Source organism: Trachymyrmex septentrionalis, unplaced genomic scaffold (assembly GCF_001594115.1).
Source record: "Trachymyrmex septentrionalis isolate Tsep2-gDNA-1 unplaced genomic scaffold, Tsep1.0 scaffold9, whole genome shotgun sequence".
Lineage (NCBI taxonomy): Eukaryota > Metazoa > Arthropoda > Insecta > Hymenoptera > Formicidae > Trachymyrmex > Trachymyrmex septentrionalis.
The window spans coordinates 2209080-2235047 of record NW_017306091.1 but is presented as its reverse complement, the minus strand read 5'-3'; the positions used below and the strand labels follow the sequence as shown (position 1 = coordinate 2235047).

The 25968-nt window shown below is 35.5% G+C and overlaps 1 long non-coding RNA gene across 1 annotated transcript in view; it reads left to right on the top strand.

Annotated features, from left to right (window-relative positions):
- Positions 1–4979, top strand: part of LOC108755831 — a 10139-nt gene extending 5160 nt beyond the window's left edge. The window contains exons 2-3 of the long non-coding RNA XR_001939789.1: positions 4397–4551; positions 4703–4979. This is a non-coding gene — a long non-coding RNA (uncharacterized LOC108755831). The remainder of the gene's footprint in view (positions 1–4396; positions 4552–4702) is intronic.
- Positions 4980–25968: the final 20989 nt, after the last annotated feature.

Below are 25968 nucleotides of genomic sequence, written 5' to 3'. Positions count from 1 at the left end.
GATTTTGCTGAAGTAAAGTAGCTTAGTATCTGAAAATTTAGCTAAATAGGTATAGTTCTAAATAGTTTCGTTAGACCAAATAATTATGTAGCAATTTCAAGCATGACTAATGCTACAAGTGACATTTTAGCAATCAGTTTGTGCGTTTTATATAATGAGCTTGATTTTATATTATGATCCAGCAAAATTATTTTTACATCTATATCTAGCAATATTTTTACATACTTGAGAGAAACTGTCTTTTTCATGCATATTTATTTCTAAGACACCTTATATAATGTTAGTTGTGTGCACACCAGGCAATGACGGGGCGATGCGCGGCGCGGCGTCGATCTTTGATCTACGATAGAACGTCACTTTTCTCTCGTAGACCCGAATCTTCTCTAGCGAGAGTAACACTTGCATTCTGCAGAAATAAAAGCCCGATGCGCTCAGTTCGATCGACGGGCGGTTTCTATTATTCATAATAAACAGGATCACGCGATTCACCTCTGATTTATATCTGCATTGATTTATCGATACGTATCTATAGCGTTTCACGATTGGTTGGGAAATCTTCTCTCTCTCTCTCTCTCTCTCTCTCTCTCTCTCTCTCTCTCTCTCTCTCGCACGTTAATCATTGTTCGGAATTAGCAAGCTGAATGAGAAATATGCAGCAATAATAATAATAATAAACGGATAAACCCGATTACTGAGTAAACGTTTTAACATATATTCTCTCTTGCGACTGATGACGTCTTTTCACGAATTAAAAATTCATACCATTATATAGCCAGTGATATTGTATGTTATATATATTACATCTATTTTGTTTGACAAAAGACAAATTAACGCTCATCTACGTATTAATTAATGTCATTCTGTTATTATGTTTATTTTATCAATTTCTTGTTTTTGTTATCTGTGTAATAAATTATTAACTGAAAATTAAAAATTTTATTGTATTGCTGTATTAATATAGTCTATAAAACCGTTAATTCCTATTTCGTTAATCCTAGCAAGTCGGAAGATTCAAGTTTGAATCCTGAGCTGAGGCGAAATTTTTTGCAATAAATTCTTCGCAGAGCATAAATTTTTTTAAGATACTTTCAAGAATCAGTGAGCAGTCTGTAAAGATTGTAGAACTTACAAATATATTCGATATACGAAGGGAGATCCAAAAGTAACAGAATTATCACAAATTACAGTGCACTAAAAACTCCGAACTGAATTTACGGATTGCAATAACTTTTTACATAATTAAAATATTTTAGCTGACATTTTATATTATTTATAAATAATTTTTATAAAAATTTGTTGATAGCTTCATAAATAAATGTCCGACTTTCCATATACATTTCGCTCATTTAAAAGAACGATATTAAATGCTTGCAATATTGCAGTATATAATACACAATCGAAAATATATTAATCGTACAAAAAAATGATATTAAACCACTCAAGCGGCACTTCTGTTTACCAATTGGAATATTTGTGAGAAAACCACTAACAGCTCTTACGAACGTAAATATTCTACATATATAGTTATGGTTCGCGATATGCTTCTGAAGACTATCGATTAAATTATTATCATTTTCTGAAGAGAATTCTGTTAAATTAGAATTCGTTGCACTTAATGGCTGCACCGATGGTCGCGTTTGTATCTCAAGGACCAACATGTATGGACTGTAAAGATATTGCCAGTGTCAATCGAGAGTAGAACTATCGCAAGACGTCCCATTGGGAACTGACAATGAGTTACGAATTTGCATCGATGTTTCACTTAACGAATCGAGCCGTCATTACGCAGGAGACGGAAAGAAGGGACGAAGATGCGCATCGGTGTGCAAAGTACAGCTATATCTAACATCGTCCATTTTTCTCCTCAAGGTGAAACAAAACCTTAAGCAAAACGATAAAAAGAGAGGAGGGGGAGAGAGGGGGAAGGGGAGAGAGAGAGGGAGAGAGAGAGAGAGAGAGAGAGAGAGAGAGAGAGAGAGAGAGAGAGAGAAAGAGAGAGAGAGAGAGATGGACCCGAACGTTTACCAACCTTCATCAGCCTTTTCAACGCGGTAGCGTCTGCACTATGCGCACTTGTCTTCCCGAGATAAGAAGCTGCAGACTTTTAACGAAACCCGCGTACAACTAGATAGAGGCAAGTAAAGGAGAGAGATAAAAACGTTGAAAAATCTTCGCGTGGTTGCGTCAGATAAAACTCCTAATAAAGAAGTAGTTTCTAAGTATTTTTTAATTCTAGAATTATATAAGCTATATCGATTAGGCAAAAATTCTTTGTATTGATTTTTAGAGATACTTCGGGGAAATGTTTATTTTAGAATAAATATACTCTTGCATAATATTTAAATTTCTTTTATTTGTAAATACATACTTTATCAAAACAAATGAATAATAAAACAAAAGATATTTATTTTAATATCTTTATATATTTATAAAATAATTAAAAAATGCAATTAAAATTTTATACGTCGAATAGGCGTATACTTATTTTTATTGGATTTCTAAATATACTTATTTTTCTAGGACTTAATATTACGCGATTCTCATTTTAGTTTTTTGTATATAATACAAAAGACTAAAATGAGAATAAGTAATACTCAAGGAATACGCAAAAAGTCAACAAAAAACCAACACGACTATTTTCTTTCTTAACATCAGTAAATCAAATTTTGTAACAAAAAATTATCATTTTTTATGACGTCAAAATAAAGTCACTTTTACTTTCTCTTGCCTTGGGTATTCTTTGAATATTAAAGTAAAAATAAAAAACTGAATGAATTTCTAAACGCTAAATAATATCGTACAGATATATTTTGTTCCTTTTTTCATGTTACCTTTTTTTTTTCGAATATCGTTTCGTATCGTTAAAATAATATTGCTTTATAGTAATAAATATGAGAACATTTTGAGCGTCGGAAGAAGGGCTTCAGCGGATTGTTTTTTCACAACAGATCTCTGGTTGAAAAGCAATAATTAGCCCCTCTAGGCATTATGTATCTGTTACACGCCTGCCGAAATATATTAATCCCTTCTTGACTGTAAAACAGCCGGAGGGTAATAACATGTATGAATCCCTTTCGCTTTTCGAGTTGTGTGGCGTTAATGCATGGATATAGAGATTTTATCCTAATATCGTCGTTCCAAATGCGTTTAGAAAGTTTCTGTGGTTCTAACGGTGATAAGAAAAACGTTGTAGACCTTGTCTAAAAAGAAAAGAAAGAAAGAAAGAAACATTGATTGCAAAGGAGCCAAAAAAATTGATGTATGAAACGAAACATACAGCAGGTTGATAAATGCCTTTTCCAATCGATTTTAACTATCGGAAACAAAAAAAATCAACATTCAGATGTGCGTCCATAACGTTGCCAACCGTGAGTTGATCGAAAAAAAAAAAAAGACTCGTACGCGATACGTGGGACGTATAGAGCGGATTTATAAATACACTTTCCAAATCAATTTTTTAACTCCACTATCGGAGATTATAATTATTGGCATTGCCCATCGTTTAATAACGTTATCGAAAGGCGGATACTTCTCATGTCGGGAAGGGTGCAGGGACGAACGTATGTGTACGTGCACTGTTTTATAATCGATCATTTTTGCGCTCGATATAATCCGCGCCCAAATGTGGGGCGAGGTGGGGCACCCGCGTACAAAACGCCGCGGGGGTTAATATGTGTTTGGGCGCGCGATCCCGTATGTAATGGATCCGTAATGCGAGCCGGCGATTATTTTCCGCCGCCGCGCACCATTATCGGTCGAACGGGCTGTTGCCCGGTGACAAATTTACCAGCGATTCGAAAGCTTTTAGTGGTAAAAGTTTGGCGCCGATCGTGCTTATATCGTTATGCCTGCATTATGCAAAGGGTGATTTTTAGCGACCGCGAATCCCGCGCCGACATGCGATGCGCACGAATCGCAGTGGATTTATCGTGCCAAATCAAAGACGGAATATCGCCGTGTTGATGACAAATTGTCCCCTCACGGGAACGTTAAAGCTATATTAACCGAAATTGCTCCGGAGAAAGCGTAAATATTCGCTCGGTCGAGCAAAACAGGGATTTCATTTGTTGTCTCAAATGGAAAATAATTAATATTATAAATGTGACACACAAAAGCATTACTAAATTAATAGAAGGAGCCAATTCTATTGGAGAATTGAATTTATTATTTATATCGAAATGATTGAAAATGGATGAGGTATACTTAAATAATGAAATATATTATTCGCCGGTAATAATTTATCTCAGTCAAATCTAAATTTATTCGAGCAGAATATATACGAAAAATCTCAAATTTTCGACAACAACGTATTTTCACAACATACGTCACCGAATCTGAGATGAAAAGCGATTTAATACGTTCAGAATTGCAATAATTCCAAATTCCGTGATATCAGCAGGATTAAGTATAATCTAATGAGACACATAACGAGGCGGTCGCCCATTCTCACGGAACAAAGAAAAACGCGCCAAACGTTTCCCAAACGCAGCTTCCATCTTGAGCAAGCCGAAGACCGACGGGGGACTCTTCTCACAATATTGACTTTTGACCGTAAGTATTTATCTTTTTTTTCTTCTTCTCCTTTTTTATAGTTACATATTTACATTTATCCGTGGTTGCCCTTTTGTCGGCTGGTCAGAGGAAGGTAGTCCCTCGGTGCAGAACTGGACGATATATAGACATAACTACTTTATCTATATAGGTACATCCTCCCTCTGCATCCCAGCTGCATCCTGCATCCGTCGGGCGAACCAGAGCAACTGGTTTTTTGTCATGCATGGCGGAATAACGAAATCTCCATCCCGCAGCTCGGACGCTGACTTTTGCGACGATTATTCTGTCAAATGTCCCACCGCAATTAACGCCTGTTTTTTCAAAGACACTCGTTGCTCTGATATTTAAAAAAAAAAACTGCATGCTTTAAAATGTAAAATATTCATCTGAGCAAAGAGAAAAATCCCGATAAAATGAGGAATCAGAATAGCAAAAAACACAAGTGAACTTTCACATCGTCTTTCTAACAGAGAGATAAATGTACATTTCCGCGAACATTCTTTTAGGATCTTATCCATTCTGCAATTGTATTTTTTGCTAAGAAATTTTTTGTTAGTTGAAATAAATCATGAGACGTGAAATGGATTCGTTAAGTGAATCTTAAAAATAAATTTGATATTTGTAACATTAAAATAGAAAAAAATTACTTTTATATAATTTAATTATTTCTCCTTGCCCTTTAAAAATTTAAGCAGGTGTCGCCCGTCTCCCAAGGGACGTCCATGCAAGTAATTACAAATACGAGCATATATTTGAATTTAATCAATCCTCAACATCCCGCTCTTCCGGAAAGACTTTCCCTGTTCATCGACGACGTCCATTGTTCGTGTCGTATTCCTCTCGTAAACGCATGCTTCAGTCGCACGTCGTGCGGGAGTCAATACGTGCGTGTTCCGCTTGAGGTAGATCGATTGACTTACCGTCGTCGAGTCGGAGAACGGAGAGGTCGATGGTTAAGGGAGTGTGTTAGGACAGCGCGATGCGCTTAGGATGAACGCGTAACACGCGATCGCGTAATCGCCGCGTGTCTATCAGACAAGCTCCGAATCCACATATGCACTGTCCATGGTGATTTTCCGTTAATTACGAGCGGCACGTGTCGCAACGAATAATAAAAATGATCTGGTGACGATAAGCCGCCGAGACAAACGATTATCGCATCGTCAAAAGCGCCGGTGATTACGATTACACGATCTGCGTAAGTATTTTATTATTTTCTTTTTTTATTTTCAATTCTTTACGAGAAGCCGTAATCACCATAGTTTCAGAAGAAATAGTACCTGTACAGTTAGAGAGAGATACAAACGATAAACTGTTAGCCAATTCGGTTGAACGTAGTAATATGTACTAATGCACGTTAAAACCATCGTACAAAAATAGATGTAAAAATATATGTTTAATTGGTGGGAACAAAACTTCGTAGCGCGACGAACTTCAAAATTCAGGCTGCTGTAACTGAATTGAAAATGAATAAAATTAAAAATTTTAAAGCCTAAAATCGATACTTTCAAAAGATCACTGTCTTTTGAGTTTCTGTGAGTTTAGTAATTTATAGAACATATTGAAAATTTGAGCTGGACAAAATGGGAAATTTTCGTCTCATTTTGTAGGTCGTCACATGCCCAACAAAAACCTTGTGAAATTTTTTGACTTTCTAACGCGAAAACTTAAAGTTTTTTCTACAAAATCATTTTTATGAAAATGCTCCTAAAAATTTTTATTACTGATTTATTATTAAATAAAAGAAGCATTTTAACCACGATTGCTCATAACTCTGTTAAAAATTATCGTATCGCTATTTAAAAAATAAATACTAAAACTTTACTCTATTGAATGATATATTTGCTAATTTTTTTAAAACATGATAGTGAAGTAACGCACTACGAATTTTTATTCTAATCCAAAAATATATAAATGTATTAAATCGTAAAATCTTCAATGTTTTATTGAGTCTAATGAAATATGTAGGCATTATATCATTTGAAACATTTGCATTTTATTTTTAGATTTCATCAATTTTAGAATTCGTGATATGTCAAGTTAGCGATAACAATAATTTTTTTTCTTTTTCGATATTAAAAGGACAAAGAGTTTTAAGTCTTTTTTTGTTACACGACATTATTATATAAACGATCTGTTGTATGAATCGAATCGTGTAAACGATTCACATGGAAAGCGCCGATTGCAATACAAAAGATCGAAACTCTGCAAACGGTTAAATATTGCGTTGCAGGTAAAATTTAGAATACAACGGCTTTCGAGTCACCTGTTTGCAAAGTCTCGCTACCGTATCGGGATCGGATTTGTTTGCTAACATAAAAGGGACCAAAGGATTATCTGTGCAAACAGAATACCCGTTACATTTTATCTTTCCTCTCTCTCTCTCTCTCTCTCTCTCTCTCATTCTTTTTCGATCCAGTCTTTTATTTTTATTAACTCCGGCGCGCGCGACTGTATGTTATCTGCTTTATCGACACTATACAACTGTTAATATTTTCGTTAAACACGGAACAGCCTATCTCTTCGAGTTTCGAAACTTTCGAAGGAAGGAAGAGTAAGCAAAGAAGTGAAGAAAGAGAGAGAGAGAGAGAGAGGGGGGGAGGGAGTAAGCTCTAAATGAAACTTAAAATATACCTACGTATACTTAAGTAAGCAAATTTGGAAACACTTACATAATCATTATTTAACATTAACTAAAATAAAGGAACCTCAGTTGTGTACATTTTCGATTTAAAAATCTACCGTTAACTATTAAACGTACAACTGCAGATTGTAATTAATTTAAACAAATTATTTATATTTCGAAAATTTCGAAACTATAAGATATTATAAACAGGCATTTAAAAAAAGTACTTGTTCAAAAAATGATTTTCCATGAGTATTTTGAAAAAAGATTTACACTGCAGCCACGAAATTCCATATATTCCAATATTTTACGATCTGGTTGGAATTCTAAATAGTTGGTTGGAAATTGTCGATTTGAAATTCGTTATCTCAGATTTTCATCGACGCCTTTAAGACGCTTTCTCTCTCTCTCTCTCTCTCTCTCTCTCTCTCTCTCTCTCTCTCTCTCTCACAGTCGCATAAATAATCGTGCCATCTGCAAATCAAGTAGAAACAGTAAGCATGAGCTGGCTTTAATAGAGATGATGAGCACGCGATCCGATCAACAGCTGTCCTTTCTGGCCATATGGCATGCACCAACCGTACCGTACTCCGCCTACCCTCGACATGAGTCGAGTCCACCCCCGCGCAAGCGTGCATCCGATAAGAGATTGTACTAACGATAAGCGCGGAACAAGCTATATCGTCTCTCCCGTGGACGCGTGTGATGGTCAATAAATCTGCGGCACGCTTCCTGCTTTTCTGTGCAATGTTTCAAACGAATAACCGACTTCTATTTTTAGCAAAAGTTCCGGCATTAGTTAGTTCTTCCTTCTCTCTCTCTCTCTCTCTCTCTCATCTCTTTTTTTTCTTATTTAACAAGCGAGAAAACTAAATTGCAGAATTACTTTTAAAATACATCCATAATGTGCAGCACTGGTCAAGTAAAGGCGCTCTTTGTGCGTACAATCGGTACTCATACTTGCAAAGAATTACTCTCACTAGTAGTTCTCCGGAAGGAAAGATCGGAGAATTTGACGAAAGGCAGTTTTACTACCCTTTGTGTGCGTCGACCATGTCGCACGCGGACACGATAAATATTTTCCGGGAGAATGGACAAGACGGTTAAACCTACGCGTCCCTTCTCCATCATTGCGGCTTTTGGTCGGAACCACGAAAACCTCGAAAGAAGAGGAAAAGGAAAGAGTCGCTGGGACCGGAAGCCGAGGACGATCGGCCGTACATCCGGCCACGCGCTAGCGCAAGGCAATTAATTCATTACCGCCCTTCGCGACCCCTTTCTTCACTTACTCTTCCACCCTTCGTTCCATTTTTGCCGATCTCTTTCTTGCTGGAGATAGCAATCGTCAGTAACATCAAACAGAATGACGCACTGCGCCAAAAATTTAAGATTTTGTATCAATATTTTAATAGTGATACGAGGAAATACGACAGAAAAAGACGAAGTGTAATATTAATGCATTTTGTCCGTTCTTGATTCAAGGATATCTACGAGATTGTATCAGGTCGTTTGATCAAGTAATGTTCCTTTAAAAGATTTTGTAGAACGAAATTTATATTTATTAATTTAATTTATAATGCAAAATGTAATCACCACATTGTTCCAATTTAGTCCGTCACCTTGAAGTCAATTGTTCAATTCTATTCTGACAAATACGTTTAACATAAATGAAATAAATATATTAGTTATCGAACGATAGCATGTTTATTTCATTATCATATCAAAAACAAATAAACGTTACAATCATTTATTTATTACCGATTACGCGCATATCGTTAATAAGCATGCGTGATGAATGACGAACGATAACTAATCGAGTGCCACAATCAGCGAGATTTTTTTCATATTGAGTTGTACACCTGAACCTGCTCTTCTTTTAAAAGAGATATTTACGTTTCGAATACTCTAATTAATAGGTTTTGTGCTCTATTTCACTAACTAAAGGAAATTTTTTAAATTCATCTCATTTCTCTCTTTACATTCTCTTCTTTTGCGGCTTGTTTTGCGAATGAACGTCCTTTCGGTGGAACAATCGTGTAAAGCGAATCAATTGATATAAATTGATCAAGATCGTCATAGTGTAGTTGTGTGACGAGTTCTTTCGATAAAAAACGAATCCGAATAGATTTTATTCAATTCGCTAAATTTATATTTTTCTAATGAACGTGTGAAAATGATAAGTACTGAGTTCACATCTCGATATACTACGGTATAACGTGTTTTTCGAAAAGAGCAACGTCGAAATGACTTCGGTCTAGAAACCAGGGTGTAGAGTTTGGTGCTTTTGGGATAGGAGGGTGGTGGAGGGAAGGACAGCCGCGTCTGACTTTTGGCAATGCCGTACTCCTCGGAAACTCACCGAGCGAGACACGTGACCCCCAACATACGAATTCATTGCCGCCGACACGTGACTTCCAATCAGCTCGGCATTGTGCCAGACGTTGCGGTGTCGGATGATGGTATTGGTGAATTCACGTTCTTACACATATTCGCCGTAGGATGCTCAAATTAACGCTCGCGCTGGCTCGAATAGTTTAAGTCTCTTCGTCGTAATCATAGATAGATCAGTCCCAGTTGTGAATAAGGGAAGCGATCAAAATTCGTCTTCTGACATTTTTTCCGTATTCTCAATGTCTCAAGCAACAGCTTTGTCAAGCGACGCGTTTTATGGAATGTCCTATCTGCAAAAGAAATAATTCAGAAGTTTTAAGCAATGTCTTAAGACGCTAATACGGCCCTCCGATCGATTCGTGACTTCTTAAGGCCGTACTTAAAACGGTCTTGAATGTAAGACCTATAAATACCGGTCTGTACGTCCATTTCAATCAATGCAGATTAACTTTAATCTCGATTCAACTTACTCTTCGTCTGTTTCTAGTTTTAAGAAATTAGAAAAAGATAAAGAGAGGAAGTTGAGATTCGCAAGATTAAAATTAATCTATATTAGTGGAAGTGGTGGAACATAATAGTCGTACGTATAAGCATGGACGTTTCGATCGAACGGGTATATATATATAGGTATCTAAACACAGCGAAAGAAAATAGCAGAAGAACAGTGAGCTATTCGGGTGTTTGGGGTATCTCAATCGTACGGGGACGCGTTTCTTAATTTACGCGCGATGCGCGATCCTGCCCCTCGTCGTCGGCGTGCACGCGATCTGAAAACGAGCGGTCGTGCGGCACGCCGAAGATCGTTCTCGCTGGAGGAAGTCGACGGTCCAAAGTGGTCCCGGAACCGACCGCTCGTTTCCCAAGAGCGGGCGAGGAGAAGAGGAAGAGAGGATAGGGCGGATCGCGTAGGAAGAGGTGGAGAGTTTCGACGTTGCGTAGAAATGTGTGTGCACGGCACGTCGCGTTGGCGACGTCGTCGTGCGTGCCGTCTCCTTCTCCCGGGGACGACGCTGACAAATGACGCGTGGCGCCGTTCGGCCACGCGACGCCTAATTGACGCTACCGTGACGTCACGTGCTGCGCGTTCGCCTTTTGTGTGTGTGTGTGTGTGTGTGTGTGTGTGTGTGTGTGTGTGTGTGTGTGTGTGTCGTTGGCCGACTTTTCACTGCACGCAACGACGTGGGGGCGGTACTCTCTAAACAAACGCGTCAGCGCGTGTAATCCACTGTGCTTTTAACGTGCCTTGATCCCCGAAAAACCGCGGGCTCATGAACGATCGTTGCCCGTTCTCCTTCTACCATCAGTCTTATCACAACTTTCATTCTTTCCCTTATCATTTGATGGTTGCGTGTTATTTCTCGGTTGGCCTCACAACTATCTTCTCTATTCAAACATATCTTTTCTATGGATTAGGACTGTAACATTCCTTTTGTTCATCATTGTTTGCGCTACGGCATTGACTGTGTTCAGGAAAAAAAGCCGGCTTTACAACATATGCCATACAATGGTTGCCAAATTCTTTAATATGATCAAGTCTGTACGTTTAGATCCAATGAAGAATTAAGGGCAGTGGTGGAAAGAACAATTTTTACACACAAATAGTCCCAATATTTGACGCTCTCAGCGCTTAATATCATTTGTTCTTGTTTAACATTTGATAAACAACAAGAATGATTAAAGCGCTATAGTGAACGTTGTCTCCTCCCAATACTTAATTTACGAATATACTTTGCTAATCTGGTTTATGATCAAATATTAATTAACTTAACCAGTAGAATTGTACAAAACCATATTTCTAATTATATAATTTATTATTTCTGATATAATTTTTGTTTCCACATTAAGCAAGAAGAAATTATTAATAATTTAAAGGTTCAACAGATTAAAAATCAAAAACTTACAAGGTGGTCTGATGAGCTATGCTAGTTGATCATCATATTAGGATAAATAAATTTTATGGATATATACATTAATAATAAAGTCAAACTTTTATCTCTACAATGTGCGGTCATTCTCAGTGACAGATAAAATAATGAATAATATGAGAAAATAAAGAGAAATATGTAATAAAAAATCAATTTAAGACATCAAGGATAGACGTTTTAATCTTTATGTCATCTCATATTCAGAGAGAATACAGATAAAATTTATAATAGTGAAGACCATAAAATTAATACCACATCTATAAATAGAAAATTCTACAAAAGATGTAAACGTTCTCAGTACTTTGAAAAAATGTTCCATTTTGTATGAAAAATTTGAGAAATTTTCTAAATAGTTATAAAATTTCCGTCGAAGATTTAAGTACTCGTTACTTAGACACATAAGCTGTTTTTACATTCTAATTTTGGACATTATTATTCGTCCTGTTTAAATCACATAATCGTAATATTTACTTGTTTGATCTTCAGTATGTTATTAGCAGTGTAATGGAAGGATCTTATCTGAGAGCGCTCGTTACCAATTGGTTGTTTTAAATCAAAACGTTTTTTCTTTTCACAAAATCATCTTCACTCGTTTCCGAAAATAACGATATACATATACTTTTTCTTTAATATTACTGGAAATTAACGGAATAATAAAAAAAATGTGTGAGCGAAGGAGAGCTATAAAACGATATTATAAAATCTTAGTATATGATGTGATCAACAAGCAGGTGAATATAAATATGAATAATATATAGTGTGTGTGTTAGAAATTGTGAAATAGAATATTGATGAGCTTAATTGTATAATCTATATCGTATGTAATGCTTCGTACTATTTTTTATGTGTATTGTTAGGAAGCGCTGAACAAGATATCCACTTTACACGAAAATCTAAAATTTAAGGATTATAACAATTTTTCAGATAGGTAAGTACATAAATACTTATCTCTAAAATCTAAATTAAGAATGATGTAAAAACATAAAGCTGTTTCTATATATATATTTTTTTTTCTTTTTTCGCATTTATAGATACTTTCAAACAGCTTCTATAATAGAAAAGAATTTGTCTGTTTTCAAATCTGTTTGTAATCATGTGGATATTATTACTGCTCTTCTTGATCATTTGTATACTAACGGAATAAAAATGATGTTTGATAGTGAGTTCGATACTTATGATAATATTCTAATGATTGTATAATTATGATATACATATATTGATATATGTGAATTTACTTCTTCATATTATTTTTATAAAACAACTTATGACAATGAAACATTGAATTATTTATGTAGAAATTTTTTTTTTCTGTTTTTAGAGAATACAGTCACTAATTTCGATGCAATATACTTAATGTTTATTATATGTGAAGAACAGGAGATTCCATTATTTTTGAAAAAAGCTATTATGTAATTATACTAAAAATACTTATATTATTAAATTAATTTGTACTATTAAATTATTTATTAAATATATTAATTAATACTTTTTATGTTAACATTATGATTGTTTTATAAACATTTATATATTTTTTAGCGATAATTCTACTCTGGCAAATATGGACTATGGATATGAACCACTAATTTCAAGTAAACATAATATTTAAAACATATTGCAATTAAAAAACATTTTCTTAATTTTATAATTAAGATTTTTTAAATTTCTACAGATTACACCATAGAGATGATTGTGTTCGAAGATTCAGATTTATATGCAATTATTACTTATTTGAAGATTAAATCTTATATTCTGTTACAAATAAAGAAAATTTTTATTCAAGAATCAGTAAAACAGAAATTTTTATGGCTTCTAGAAAAAAATAATAAACATTTGTTACACGTGGATTTGCCTCTTCTTACATTTCATTCAAAAAATGAACTAGTTACGTACTGCAAAGATTTTTTAACACATTTCAGTATGATGTCTATATGGTCAGAAGACATTACATCTGCAAAAACATTAGCAATGAAGTTACAAGTAATATAACTTAAATGATGTAATACAATTGCCTAAACTATATAAAACTTTATCGAAACTATTTCTATTTTGAACAGAAGGATGTTATATTTATAAATACGTGTTTAGAGTTTGGTACTGATATTAAGCTTCCTTACCATAAAAAAATGTTTAATCATTACTTATTTTGTCGAGATCATGAACTTGAACAGGCTGAAGCTGGAGATAAGATAAATTTAAACACATATACAGGTTCAGTTTACAATCATTTTTATAATGGTATATGGCAAAAGCCTGTAAGTGATGCATATTCGATATATAATGATAATATATGTGCACACGCAACAAGGTTCGAATATATGTACTCTTCTTTCCTTCTTATTATATAACATATTTAAATTTAAGAAATTTACGTTATATAAATTTGTGTTTAAATAATTTATTGCAGAGTAGATACATATAGAGCCATAGATTCAGCTATAGAAGCGTTTGAAAGTTGGAGCAATTTGCCTATTAATTCTAGAAAAGAAATATTAAATAATCTTGCATATACATTAGAACACAATGGGTATATATTTTAATTTACTAATAAATGTTTATGCACATATATTTCTATAGATTTTTTTGTATATTTATGGTTGTTTGTGTAACTCTCAATAATATTTTTAATAAAAGTTTCTTTTTTTTCTTTAGTAAATATCTATTAGCAAAGACCGTGTCAAAAGGTATAAAATTAATAAATAAGACATATAAAAATATATTAACCTATGGCGAAAGATTGGAAATGATCAGTCTTCGTGCACCAAGAGGTGTAATTTATCTCTATCATACTGATGAAGTTACATTGTTTAGTCAAATAACAACATCTCTATATTTTGGCAATTGTATTATTGTAATATATAATAAAAATTCGTGCAATATAATACCATATTTGAACATGTTTTCAACAGCTGAGATACCTCAAGGTGTTATAAATTTAATATCTGATATAAATGAACATATATATGTCTCTCATGTGATTTTGGAGTCTTCACTATCTCATCAATCGGTGCAAGTTACTGTACCGAAGAATATTATACTTCCTTTTAAATAATTGTGAAACATTACGTGTTCTATAACATATTTGTTTATATGCTTGTATAATTAAATAAACACATTCATGTATTTATGTAACGTTATAACTTTAAAATAAACGTTATAACTTTAAAATATAATAATTTTCTTGTCATTTGTTTTGAAATAAAATTAATCATATAATAATATAATATAATGTCATATAATAATATATTTTCTATATTATATCCTTTAAATCAATATTATTAATAACAAAAAATTTTATTTGAAACAACATCAATACTAAGAAACTTGATCCCCTTTTGTTGAATTTCTCAAGAAATAAAAAGGAAAATAAAATGATTTCATGCTATATCATAAATATTTTTTATCTATTTAACTGCATGCATCAAGTTAAAAATAATAATAATTTACAGAGTAATTTACATTTTAATAAAGTCATGATGTGAAGCAATCAAAATATGAAGTGTTTTAGGAGATTTGATTTAAACATAATATTTAAAAAAAGTTATTTTGCTTTTGTAAATGAAATAAATTTTTACCGATTAACCTTGATTATAATATTATTTTTAAAACTTTTTATTCTATTCTATTTTTTTTTATTATATTATATATAATGTAATTATAATACTTAAGAACTTTAAAAACAAGCTTTAAAGGAATCAAGATTGCATTAGATTATATTTGGTTTTTTTTTTTTCGAAAAGACTATGGAATTTTTTTGTACACTGTTAAATTCATAATGTCAAATTATACCCAGTTTGAAATATTTTGAACCATTTCTGTAGGTCCCCACTGCTTCTATTCAATGTGACATTAATATTTGGCTGAATAAATTAAACAATTTAATTCAAGAAATTATTATTACGTATTAAATTTGACTCAAATTTAGTTTATTATTAACTAAGTACATATATATATTGTTTACTTTGAAGCTAATGACATAAATAAATTGATTGTATTTTGACATATACAAAAGTTAACTCAAGTCACAAAGTTTAACTCAAAGGATTGGGTTGCCATTGCTCCTTTGATATCTAACAATTAGAAACTGAAAGAAGACAAGACTCATAATCTTGCCTTGAGCCGCCTAACGCGAAAACAATGAAGCCTTAAAGACAATGGAAAGTACAGGCAGTAGCCAATAGTAACAGAAAATAAGAGAAAATTTTAATCTAGAAACTATGTATCTATAATAGAATGTATGGTTTTCGTAGATTGAAATCTGTTATTCTCTGTTCTTACTGCCTGTGCTTTTCATTGTGTTTAAGGTTTAATGTCGACTGTAGCGGGATATCGAAATTAATATGCAGATATACGAGCGTATACATATGCGACAACTTGGTGACGGGGTGATGCGCGTTATCCGGCCACCGATCAGTCGCACTCGCGGGGGGCACGAGGGGCAAAATTAGGGACGTCATGTGCGTATGTGCGTGCACGCGTGGACGTTCCTGAATATCCGGCGCAGTCGCGTGGTCGGTGAATAATTAGCCGATTGTCCCGTCCATGGGCCGGAACCGAACCATCAATATTTTTATTTCCACAACGACCCCTGCGGTTGGAACCCCTGTCTCCTCTTTTTTTTTTTCTCTCTCCTTGTCGGAGCTGTGGGGTGCTCGCAGAGGAGAGAAAGGGGCGTCGATGGCGTTAAGTGATATCCCTCGACTAGAGACGACTCTCTCGACGATTTTCCCGTTCTTTCTTGAGAATCCTCGCACTCGCGCGCGCGGAATACATCCTGTCGGACGAGAGATGCACGTCGGGGTCGCCGCACGGCCGACAGATTGATGGAACCCATCGCGACAGGGGTAGATCCTTTATTCCCTAAAGGACCAAACGTTCAGATATTTTTTTTTTTTTTTTCACCGTAAAGATTTTTGCGATTCTGAAGTGAGAATCTTTCATTTACGATAATAACGTGCAAAGTCTCTGTAAAGTGAAACAATACTATTTTTCGCTTTTAAAAGATAGCTTTCTGAAACAAATTGGTGTTTGCTGGAAATCGGAATGTGGCTACGAGCGATTTTGTCAAAATCTTACGAGAGAGAAAGGTTTGTAAACACACTGTTAGATATGGAAGGAGCAATGGTAAATCTCAATCCCTTAAGTTAAATAACATTTTATTATTTTTAACTTCTATGCATGACAAAATGTAAATTAATCCATTTCTATGATTAGTTTCAAAGTAACATCGTTTCATATTAACGTATACATTTAGTAAATAATAAACTAAATTTGAGTTAAATTTAATACATCTTGAATTAAATTGTTTAACTTCATTATTTTAACTAAATTAACGATATACTAAGTAGAAGCACCAGTGTGGCGAAATAGAAATGATTAAAAATAATAATTCCAATTGTATGGGTATAACTTTACATTATAAATTTAACAGTGTATAATTTCTCCCTGCATATATGCTATCTCACTCTAACTTATACGGTGTGTCTCATTCTATAATCTTAATTAAAGTTATAGAGTGAAACCGTATAAATTAAGATAATAAAATAGATGTGTGATAATGTAGTATCTCATAAAATGAGATAATGTATATACAGAGAGAAATTATATATATATATCTTTCTCTCTCGTAGAATTTTGACAAAGTTGTTCGTGACCAGACTCTATACAAGGTTTTTAAAGTTTTCATCAGATAACATCTTTGATGTCTTTCGACAGAAATCGTAATATGAAGTTTGCGATCAAATATGATCGATGGAAAATATTAATAGTTTGTGACAAATAATTCTTTTTTTATTCGAGAAGAATGAAATGATATACCACTATTTAATGGTCACAGGTGAACCAAGACATGATAAATCTGAATGATCGACGATCCGCTGCTGGTCGTGGCAGGGTTGAGTGCACGTTGAACAAAGCTTACACAATTTTTCACCTTGTCCCGAGTATCATATGTTTGTATCACGCGGATTCCATTAATCTGCTTTCCGTTATACACATCTTACAAGTATCGCACTTATCTTCTCGACAAGATGCATTATATTTGAAGTGAGGAAAATTGTTAAAATCATAAAACATGTGTTAGTTGCCAAATCTGGACTCGTAGGAAGAAATGGATCTCAATACTGTATTGGGAACATGATAATGCGAAGAAAACTGCGTATCATCTTCGAAAGGCCAAATCCATTCGTAGTCTCACGGTCCAGGTCGAACCTTTGCTTTTAATGGGTGACGATGCGTGGAATATGATCCATGTTAGACAGCATAATGTCGCGTTATTACTGTACCCTTTGTGTGCCTACTCCCCCGCGTACCATATAGTGATCAATCCAACTTAGTTTCCCACCGAAACACCCTACTTGAAATCGAAACCGTCTAGGACGCGTGACGTGGTCACCACATAATATCCGCAGATCGTGAGTAATCTCATATAAAAATGTATAATATATGCTGAGAAAGCTATGAATATGTATGTAGTATCTTTTTTATACATTTTTATATATTTTTAAGTAAATTAGGACTCTGTCTTATCCTTCAGTCTTTCAAAATTTGTTTGACATCATTTTTAACTGTAAAAAAAAAACAGTAATGCCTAATATTTTGTAATTGTACAAATGTGCATAAAAAAAATGATTTTGTTGAAATATAAAACATTCAGCGGGATGTAGATTTAAAAATAATTTTGTTGGACTATTAAAATATGTAAGAATCTCACAATAATGAGCAACGCTGCAAAAAATATTGACTTTGTATCGCAATCTAAGGAATCAAGTTAAGAGAGAGTCGAAATGATGATTTTTATTACAAAATTTGACTATTTACTTACGTTTAAAGACAAAATAAACTCATTTTTTATTGAACTTTCGCGTTTCCTTTGGAAACTTGAACTCTAAATAATTATTTTGAAGATCTAACAAAATTACTTTCAGATCCATGTGTATCTAGCTTTTAGATATTTTATTTCAGTAAAAGCTATTCTTTTCGCGCGTAAGTCTGAAAAAGAGAGACAAACTGTAGCCGGTTAAGTTTAATGCAAATCATTCTAATATTCGAACTCACGAATATTATTCGGAACGAATGGCCGATTTTATAGAGAGATCCCAATCGGACAATTCGATCTTCGATGATAGCGTATATGCAAAGCGTTCAAAGCGCGAGTGACTCAACAGCTTCCGCCTGTTCGCCGATTCCATGCCTCGCGTAATGGAGCGCCAGATGATACTGGGCGCCGTATGGAAGACTACCGCGTGTTTGTTAAGAGATTCGCTACGGCGAGCTTCCCGTGGCGAAACGCTAAGTGCATCCCTCTATTATGCAAGCCTCGTCTTCCAGCGAACCCGCGTCACGAGCGAACTCAGCTCCGATCGCGCCCACGGTAATGAAAACGCGGAGTGCATCGGTTAAGGGAAATGCGATGAAATTGATTGATTTATGCTTCTCGCGACGAAGAGTGGCCGAACGCGGACTATACAAACGACGACGCGTGAGCTAATAATTGATAATTACTACGATATAGATAATATTCGTGTACCATTTCTCTAACTTTTATAGAACTTTGTAAAGAAAAAAAAGTTTTCTTCGTTTGCGATAATATTCAAAGTTTAGAAGTTGCAATTGCTCGCCGAAGTTTGTATCTGCTAGACGTCGGAGAAACTGTGTAGAAAACTAAAAGAAATTACACCCACAGAAGTCCTGCAGTTAAGTTAGGCTACAATAAATAGTGCTCAGAGCAAAAAAAAAAACAGAAAAGTATCGTCTCTTATTCGTGCAACTTGAGAAACCTAATTTTTATCGCGATGACTTGCGTGTTCAAATTTTAAAAAGAGTCTCTTGTTACTCGCGTAATTTGTAACTGTATCGAATACTTCAAAGGGTACTGTCAACGTGATGTATTACACGAAAAGGGCAATTTTGCTGAAGAATCTAAAAATTTAACTGGGTACAGCTCTGAAAATAATTATTGGACCATCTCAAAATAATTACATAGGATATTCAAACATGATGAAACAATGCTGCAAAAAGTTTGCCATTCTAGCTATCAGTTTGAGTGTCCTACGAAATTATTATGATGGTCCAAAATTATTACAAATCTGTGTCTATCTAAATTTTTATAGGTATAATTTTAATAGCAAAACCGTTCTTTTTATACAAGTACTCTGAAGTATTTTTCGATTGGTCAATTAGTAAAAGTTCTTTATTCCGACCGATAAATTAAACGCTTCGAAGCATTTACGGCGAGACTTTGACCGCATCCGAAGATAACGTATTGAATGCTGTTATTCCGTCCCTTTTTAAACGCGATCCAAGTCGGAACAGAATATGTATTGGTCCGAATTTGTCCGAATCGTGTTTTCATTGGAATCACGGCGTGGCCCAAGGTAACCACGGGACATCACCTAAGGTGCCACCCAAGACCCGTCCCCTTCGCCGTCAGATCTCGAAAAGATCTCGCGCGCCCACGATCTCCATGACATCATCGACGTACGAAACGGACGGGTCTTTAGTCGGAGATTCCGAGGAGGCGACGGCAGAAGAGGGTAGCCCTCGTATCGAGGACTTGCATCTGCCACGTCACCCGATCGTCGGCCACTTTTCTCTCCTCTCTTTCCGGATACGCTTCTTCCATCCTCGTACCCTATGCCCTATCCCTCTCCTCGTCTCCTCCTCCTTCATCTTTTCGTCGCTTCTCGGCGTCCAGTCGGTCTCTTAATCTATCTGGCCATCTACATCCACGTTATCTTGCATCGCGGCCACGACGGCGACTACTAATTCGAGGATTTACTGAAAGTAAGACCTTAAACGCGCATCATAGCCCCTGTCGAAGTTAGGTAATGATCGGATCAGCGCCGTCCGGCAAAGTGCAGGTCAGACAGCACGCCGATCATTCCGTCGATAGAGTCGTCACAATTATACAAATTGCTCCCAGGTATTGGAAAGACAGAGAGAAAGAGGAGAAATTTAAGGGAAAATGATAACTGAGGAAAAGTGCAAATAATGGCAGATGCAGTGATGAATAATATAGGTCATATAATAGATTAAGATAATAATTGTAATATAGAAGATTAATTTGAAGAAATGCTGTCCGATACGTCGATTTTTTTTAAATAAAAGGGTCGTCCTGTGTGCTCACCTTCTGAATACCTAAACTTCATTAGCGGGTCCAGAAATTTGTTGAAAGATGGAAGATCATTGGCGTACCGCAAGCGAAATGTTTTTAAAGTGAATTTTTAAAGTCAAATATGAAAAGATAAAATATTAAATTATTATTGAAATTATTACATTGAAAAAGTATTATTTAAATATTTTATTAAAAATTATGCAATATTAACACAAAAAAGAACATAATGAAATCCATGTATTTTTACAATCAAATCTGAGTTTCTTAAATTAATCAATAAAAAATTTTTGGAATATCAAAAATGATTAAGCATTTGGGGAATATCAAAAGATATTACATAACATTTTGCGAAAGATATTTTTTTAAAAAGAAGACTTCAAGTGTCCTCTTCCTAGATTCGCCAGTGCTAAACTTTCTCTCTTGCGAGACAATCGCAAGAATCGTTGAAAATAAAAAACCCCAAAAAAGATAGTCGAGTGTACTTTCTTGCGCGACAGATACTTTTTCCTCGAATTTACAGGAGACGTCGCGACGCGCTGAAATTCTTATTGGCAGCGACCGCAACGAGTCCGCCGGGTAAAACACATTTTAATGGCAACGTACGTACGATGGCGTCCGCGGAGCCGCCTCGCTTCCCTCGAAAGTAACCGGTCCGGTTCGATTATCGTCCGGTTAGATTCGATTAAGTTGCTGCAAACGTCGCCGCCGTCGATGCCGTAGCGTAGAGGCGGATAATAAATTCGATTTCGGCGTCTCGCAGAGGCTCAACGAGCCACGACGTAAAACTGTCACGTCGCCGAATCACCGATCGTAGTCGCCCGGCGCGACGATACGCGGGGTGGGATCGAATCGACGGGATAAGGGGATCGAAAATTCGGGACGACGTTCTTTATGGGGGGGTTGCCTGTAGGAATAATATTTTTGTTTCTCTTTCTCGCCCCGCGCACATGCAAGGTGCAGCGTTCAAAAGGGATGGAAGCAGGAAGGGGGGATTGTGCAAATTTTTCCATTCGCTTTTGTCGCGAGCGGATGGCTTTCTGCGTCACTCTTACTTCTGTCGCCCGTGGTTACGTAATTACGTGGAAAGTAATCATATTGATCTTGTTGAGATTCCAAGAATGTTTTCTGTTTAATGTAATAATTATTCTATTAGAACGTTGAAATGGGTATCGATAAAAAAGGCAAACGAAAATTGAAATTAAAATGTCATCGTTTAATTAAAATCCATCTGAATCTGGAAATAGTCATCCGTCAAATTTTTATACCCAGTAGCCAGAAGATAAAGTCTCATCAGTCATAGTAGTTTTTTTTTTTTACTAAATCGAGAATTTATATCCATTTCTTTATTTCTTCTTACATTCTTTTTTTTAAATATAGAGTAAATCTATATACATAATGATCTCAAATTGTAGACCAATCAATAATTTACAATATCTACGTAATTAATAATAATGACTTTAATTAGAGTACAAAAAACGACCTAGGTAATTGTTTACGTAAAATAAGCCAGCTATTTCCGGATCAAGTGTCTGTCAGAATAACATTAGCGTTTGTTCTACATTATATAATTATATTCAACTAATATGTGCACTTTGCAAAGTCAATTGAGGTCATATTGACCGATTATCGACTAAATTTTATCATTTTTTTAATCATGATTCAATTAATATGACATTAAACAAATAATAAATAAAGCAAAAAACGAGCAGTTAAAAGCCTTAATACGTAATTAGTGCGATTATCTTATAAACATATATTTCAATTGTATATCTTACATAACTATAAAAACTGTGCAAGGCTCTTAATTGCCCGTTTTTTGCTTTACTTATTTGTTCAATATCTCAAGAGTCCATTCTAATTATTCGCTTTTTTAACATGACATTATTTTAACTTTCTTGTTCTCCTCGAGTTCATCTCTCTTTCGCAACATCTATCCTCCATTTCTTTCCTCCTCTACTTATAACGCAATTGAATCGGATAAACATTCGGATCAGTAGCGTTTTATCGAGATACAGCTATTTCGTGCGATTTGTTAAAAAAAAAAAGATTAAAAAATGATTTTAAGAAATCAGTCACGATTAATTGAGAGGCGGGAGCTCTTCTCTCTCTATTTTTCGCTCTGCCGAATACCTCAATTATTCTCTCGCCCGATCCCCGATAATCATTTCCGTACTCGAGTCGCGCGACGTTAAAAGTCTCTCCGCACGTGCATATAGACGCGTCGCACAAAGGCGAAGGTGATCGAGGAGAGCGGCCTGCCGGCTGTCACCGCGATCGAGCGCAAAGTGCAACATGCTCCTCGTGTCAATTGAAATCGAAGCCGCGCGAAGAGCGACTAGCGCGAGGGTGGCGAGGGGGAGAAACGGGAGCTCGAGAACCAGGAGTAGGGGACCGGAGGGGGGTGGGTCGGGGCACCTGCTGGTGTAACAGCGCTCGTTGCACGGCGCGCCCGAAGGATCCTGATTAAAGCTCCACCGTCCCGCGGGGGTCCGAGGTCTCGAGGTCGACATTTGGTGTCATTGTCGTCAGACGACTCGTGAGAGAGGGTGCAACGGGAAAGTCCGCGGCTATGCTCTAATGCTGATTTAATCAGAATCACGATGTATTCTCTCTTTCTCTCTCTCTCTGTCTCTCTCTCTCTCTCTCTCTCTCTCTCTCTCTCTCTCTCTCGCTCTCGCTCTCGCTCTCGCTCTTTCTCTCCCTTATATTTCTGTTTCTCCTGCGACCGATCCTACTCTCAAACACTCTCCAGGCAATGTTGCGCGAACACCCTATGCGTATAATACGTACAAGGGCGGAAAGTGTGGTTGAATGAATTCAATCTTGCTGACGTTAGATAGATGTGTTATGCTACTTATTAGAGATCACTCGTGCTTATTACAGTAGACATGGCAGGGAATGACTTACGTTTTTATACTGCGATATATACTATATATATATATAGTAGAGTTTTTTTTATCATTAGTGTATCACGAATTAAAGCGATTTTTTAAATGAAGCGATAAAGAAATCATAGACAAGTGTAATTCTCACTTTAGTCGGGGAATAAAATGAGGGCTATTTTACAAAATAGATCTATAGTTGCATCTTACTATTTAAAATATAATATTTTCCTCATTAATTATGAGCATAAATTATTTAAGAATATTATTTTTAATATATATTCGCAATAATTGAAGATAAAATTGCGGATAAAATTGAAAAGTCACTATTATCATCTATCTCGCGCTTTTTACTTCCGTGCTTGTCAGTGTTTCTGTTTTCAAAATGCACTCTCGATTGGAAGAATATCGTTTATATCGCGGTCTCGTTACGGCGACGCGTCCAAAAGAATAACGTCTCCCTAGATCGACTTGCACAGGGTCCAGCATCAGTGTCCCCTCACCTTAGCTATAATTTTCGGACCTACATACGTAATGTAATAATCGGTATGTATACCAGCCATATGGGCTTGAACCGATGCCGCCCTCGTGCATACAAGTATCGGCGCCGAGAGCTCACGAGAGAGATAGATTCCCCGTATTTGAGTCCCCCTGCTCGATGAATACGCACACTTGCTTAAAAATGGGGAATGACTGCTGAAAGTATCTTAGATTACATTAGATTAAATATCCCTTTGCAGTCCGATGTCAGAGTCATTTTCCATCCAACATTATTGTACACTGAAAAGAAGATTTTTCCTGAGGTAACAAAAGTTTAGCTACAGATCTGAAAATAATTTTGTTGTACCATCAAAATAATTTACGTAGAATAATTAAACGTTGATGTGCTAATTCTACAGAAATTTTTTTTAATATTCTATATCAATCAATTTAAGCTACTAATAATAATTTTGATGATTTAAATTAAAATTATTTTCAGATCTGTAGCCATAGCTAAATTTTTAAAATACTTCAGCAAATCGTTCTTTCAGTATATTCATACAGTATACTCTTCATACCTTCGCAGCTACAATTATACGAATAATTACTAATTTTCCTTATATATAAAAAAAAAAAAACAATCACGTCTCGGAATAAACTTTTCTTATCATCCCATTAAATCATTTTTCCGATTATGAATCTCACTCTACGATCGATTAAAGGATTACTCGCTAACGCATGTTGCACTTACAGATACATCCGGATTGAAACTGATTGAAATTAAACGCAACGCACCTTGCTCTTCGTAGATCTTCGATCGTCGCCGTCGAGTCCGCCAAGTGGCGTGTCCAGTGCAAGGAAAAGTGAGCGTCAGTCGACCCGAACCGAAAACCTTGAGGGAGAGACTCCCTCTTCCTTCCTCCTCCTCCCTCCGCGTTAACCCCCGCGTAGTATTCATGAGACGACACAGATATGCTTTTAGCGCGAAGCGGGGTGCGTTTCCGAGCACACGCATCGCCCGTGTTACCGACGCGCGTGCTCGCGTGCACATGCCACGCGACAACGTTAAGACGACACGCGAAACGACGCTGGCCGACGTCGCGGCGTCGTCACGGAGCGAGCACGGGGAAGTGCGGAATGAAGAAAAAGAGCTATTCTTTTCGCCAATTCGCTCGCGACACTTCTTATCGTGATATTTCGTGATGAAAATGTCAATTTTTTTGGTCGATCGTAAAATTAATCCAGCTTAAAAAAAAAATGCTTATATTTGATAAATGTATCAAATAAATTTTTTTATAATATAAATTTTATATATTTATACTTTGACAATTAATTATATTAAAACTCTCGAATTTTAAAACAATAACAAAAAAGAACTGTAATAGGCTAATGAGAGTCAGCATCGATAAACGGCGCAATTATTTAGTGAACAATCAATAATTCAGAAATTCGATTGATGTCTTCTTCATTCTGAACGTTTCGACTCTCTTTGGAGTTCTCCTCGGCAAGAATGATACAAGAATAGTTAGCTTACATGTCCATAATGTTTAAAGTCACTCGCAAATTGACAAAGATATAGCGTTTGTTACTCTGACATTTTTTTTTTTTAAATAAATCTTATTAGAGTGATGTATGCGTAAACAATTTAAATGACTTACCATCATGGAACATGAAACAATGCACTGAAGCTTTGTGGAATATATTAAAACTTAAAAAGAATTGTTAAAATCAAATATAAAGATCACACATTTTTACGACGACGTGTCACACAGATATAAACTATTCTCGAATAAGAGGTCACACAGTAAACATTAAGGCAAATTTGCTATTATAAAGAACGCAACACATGTATATTGTTGTTAAGTCAAAACCAATAAGAATCGCAATAAATTATTGTATAAAAATTAAAACCTATTAACATTATTAAAATCGTGAATTAAAGAATTAAATAATAAAAAAAGGAGAAAAAAAGAAGAAAGAAAAAGTTTAATATAAAAC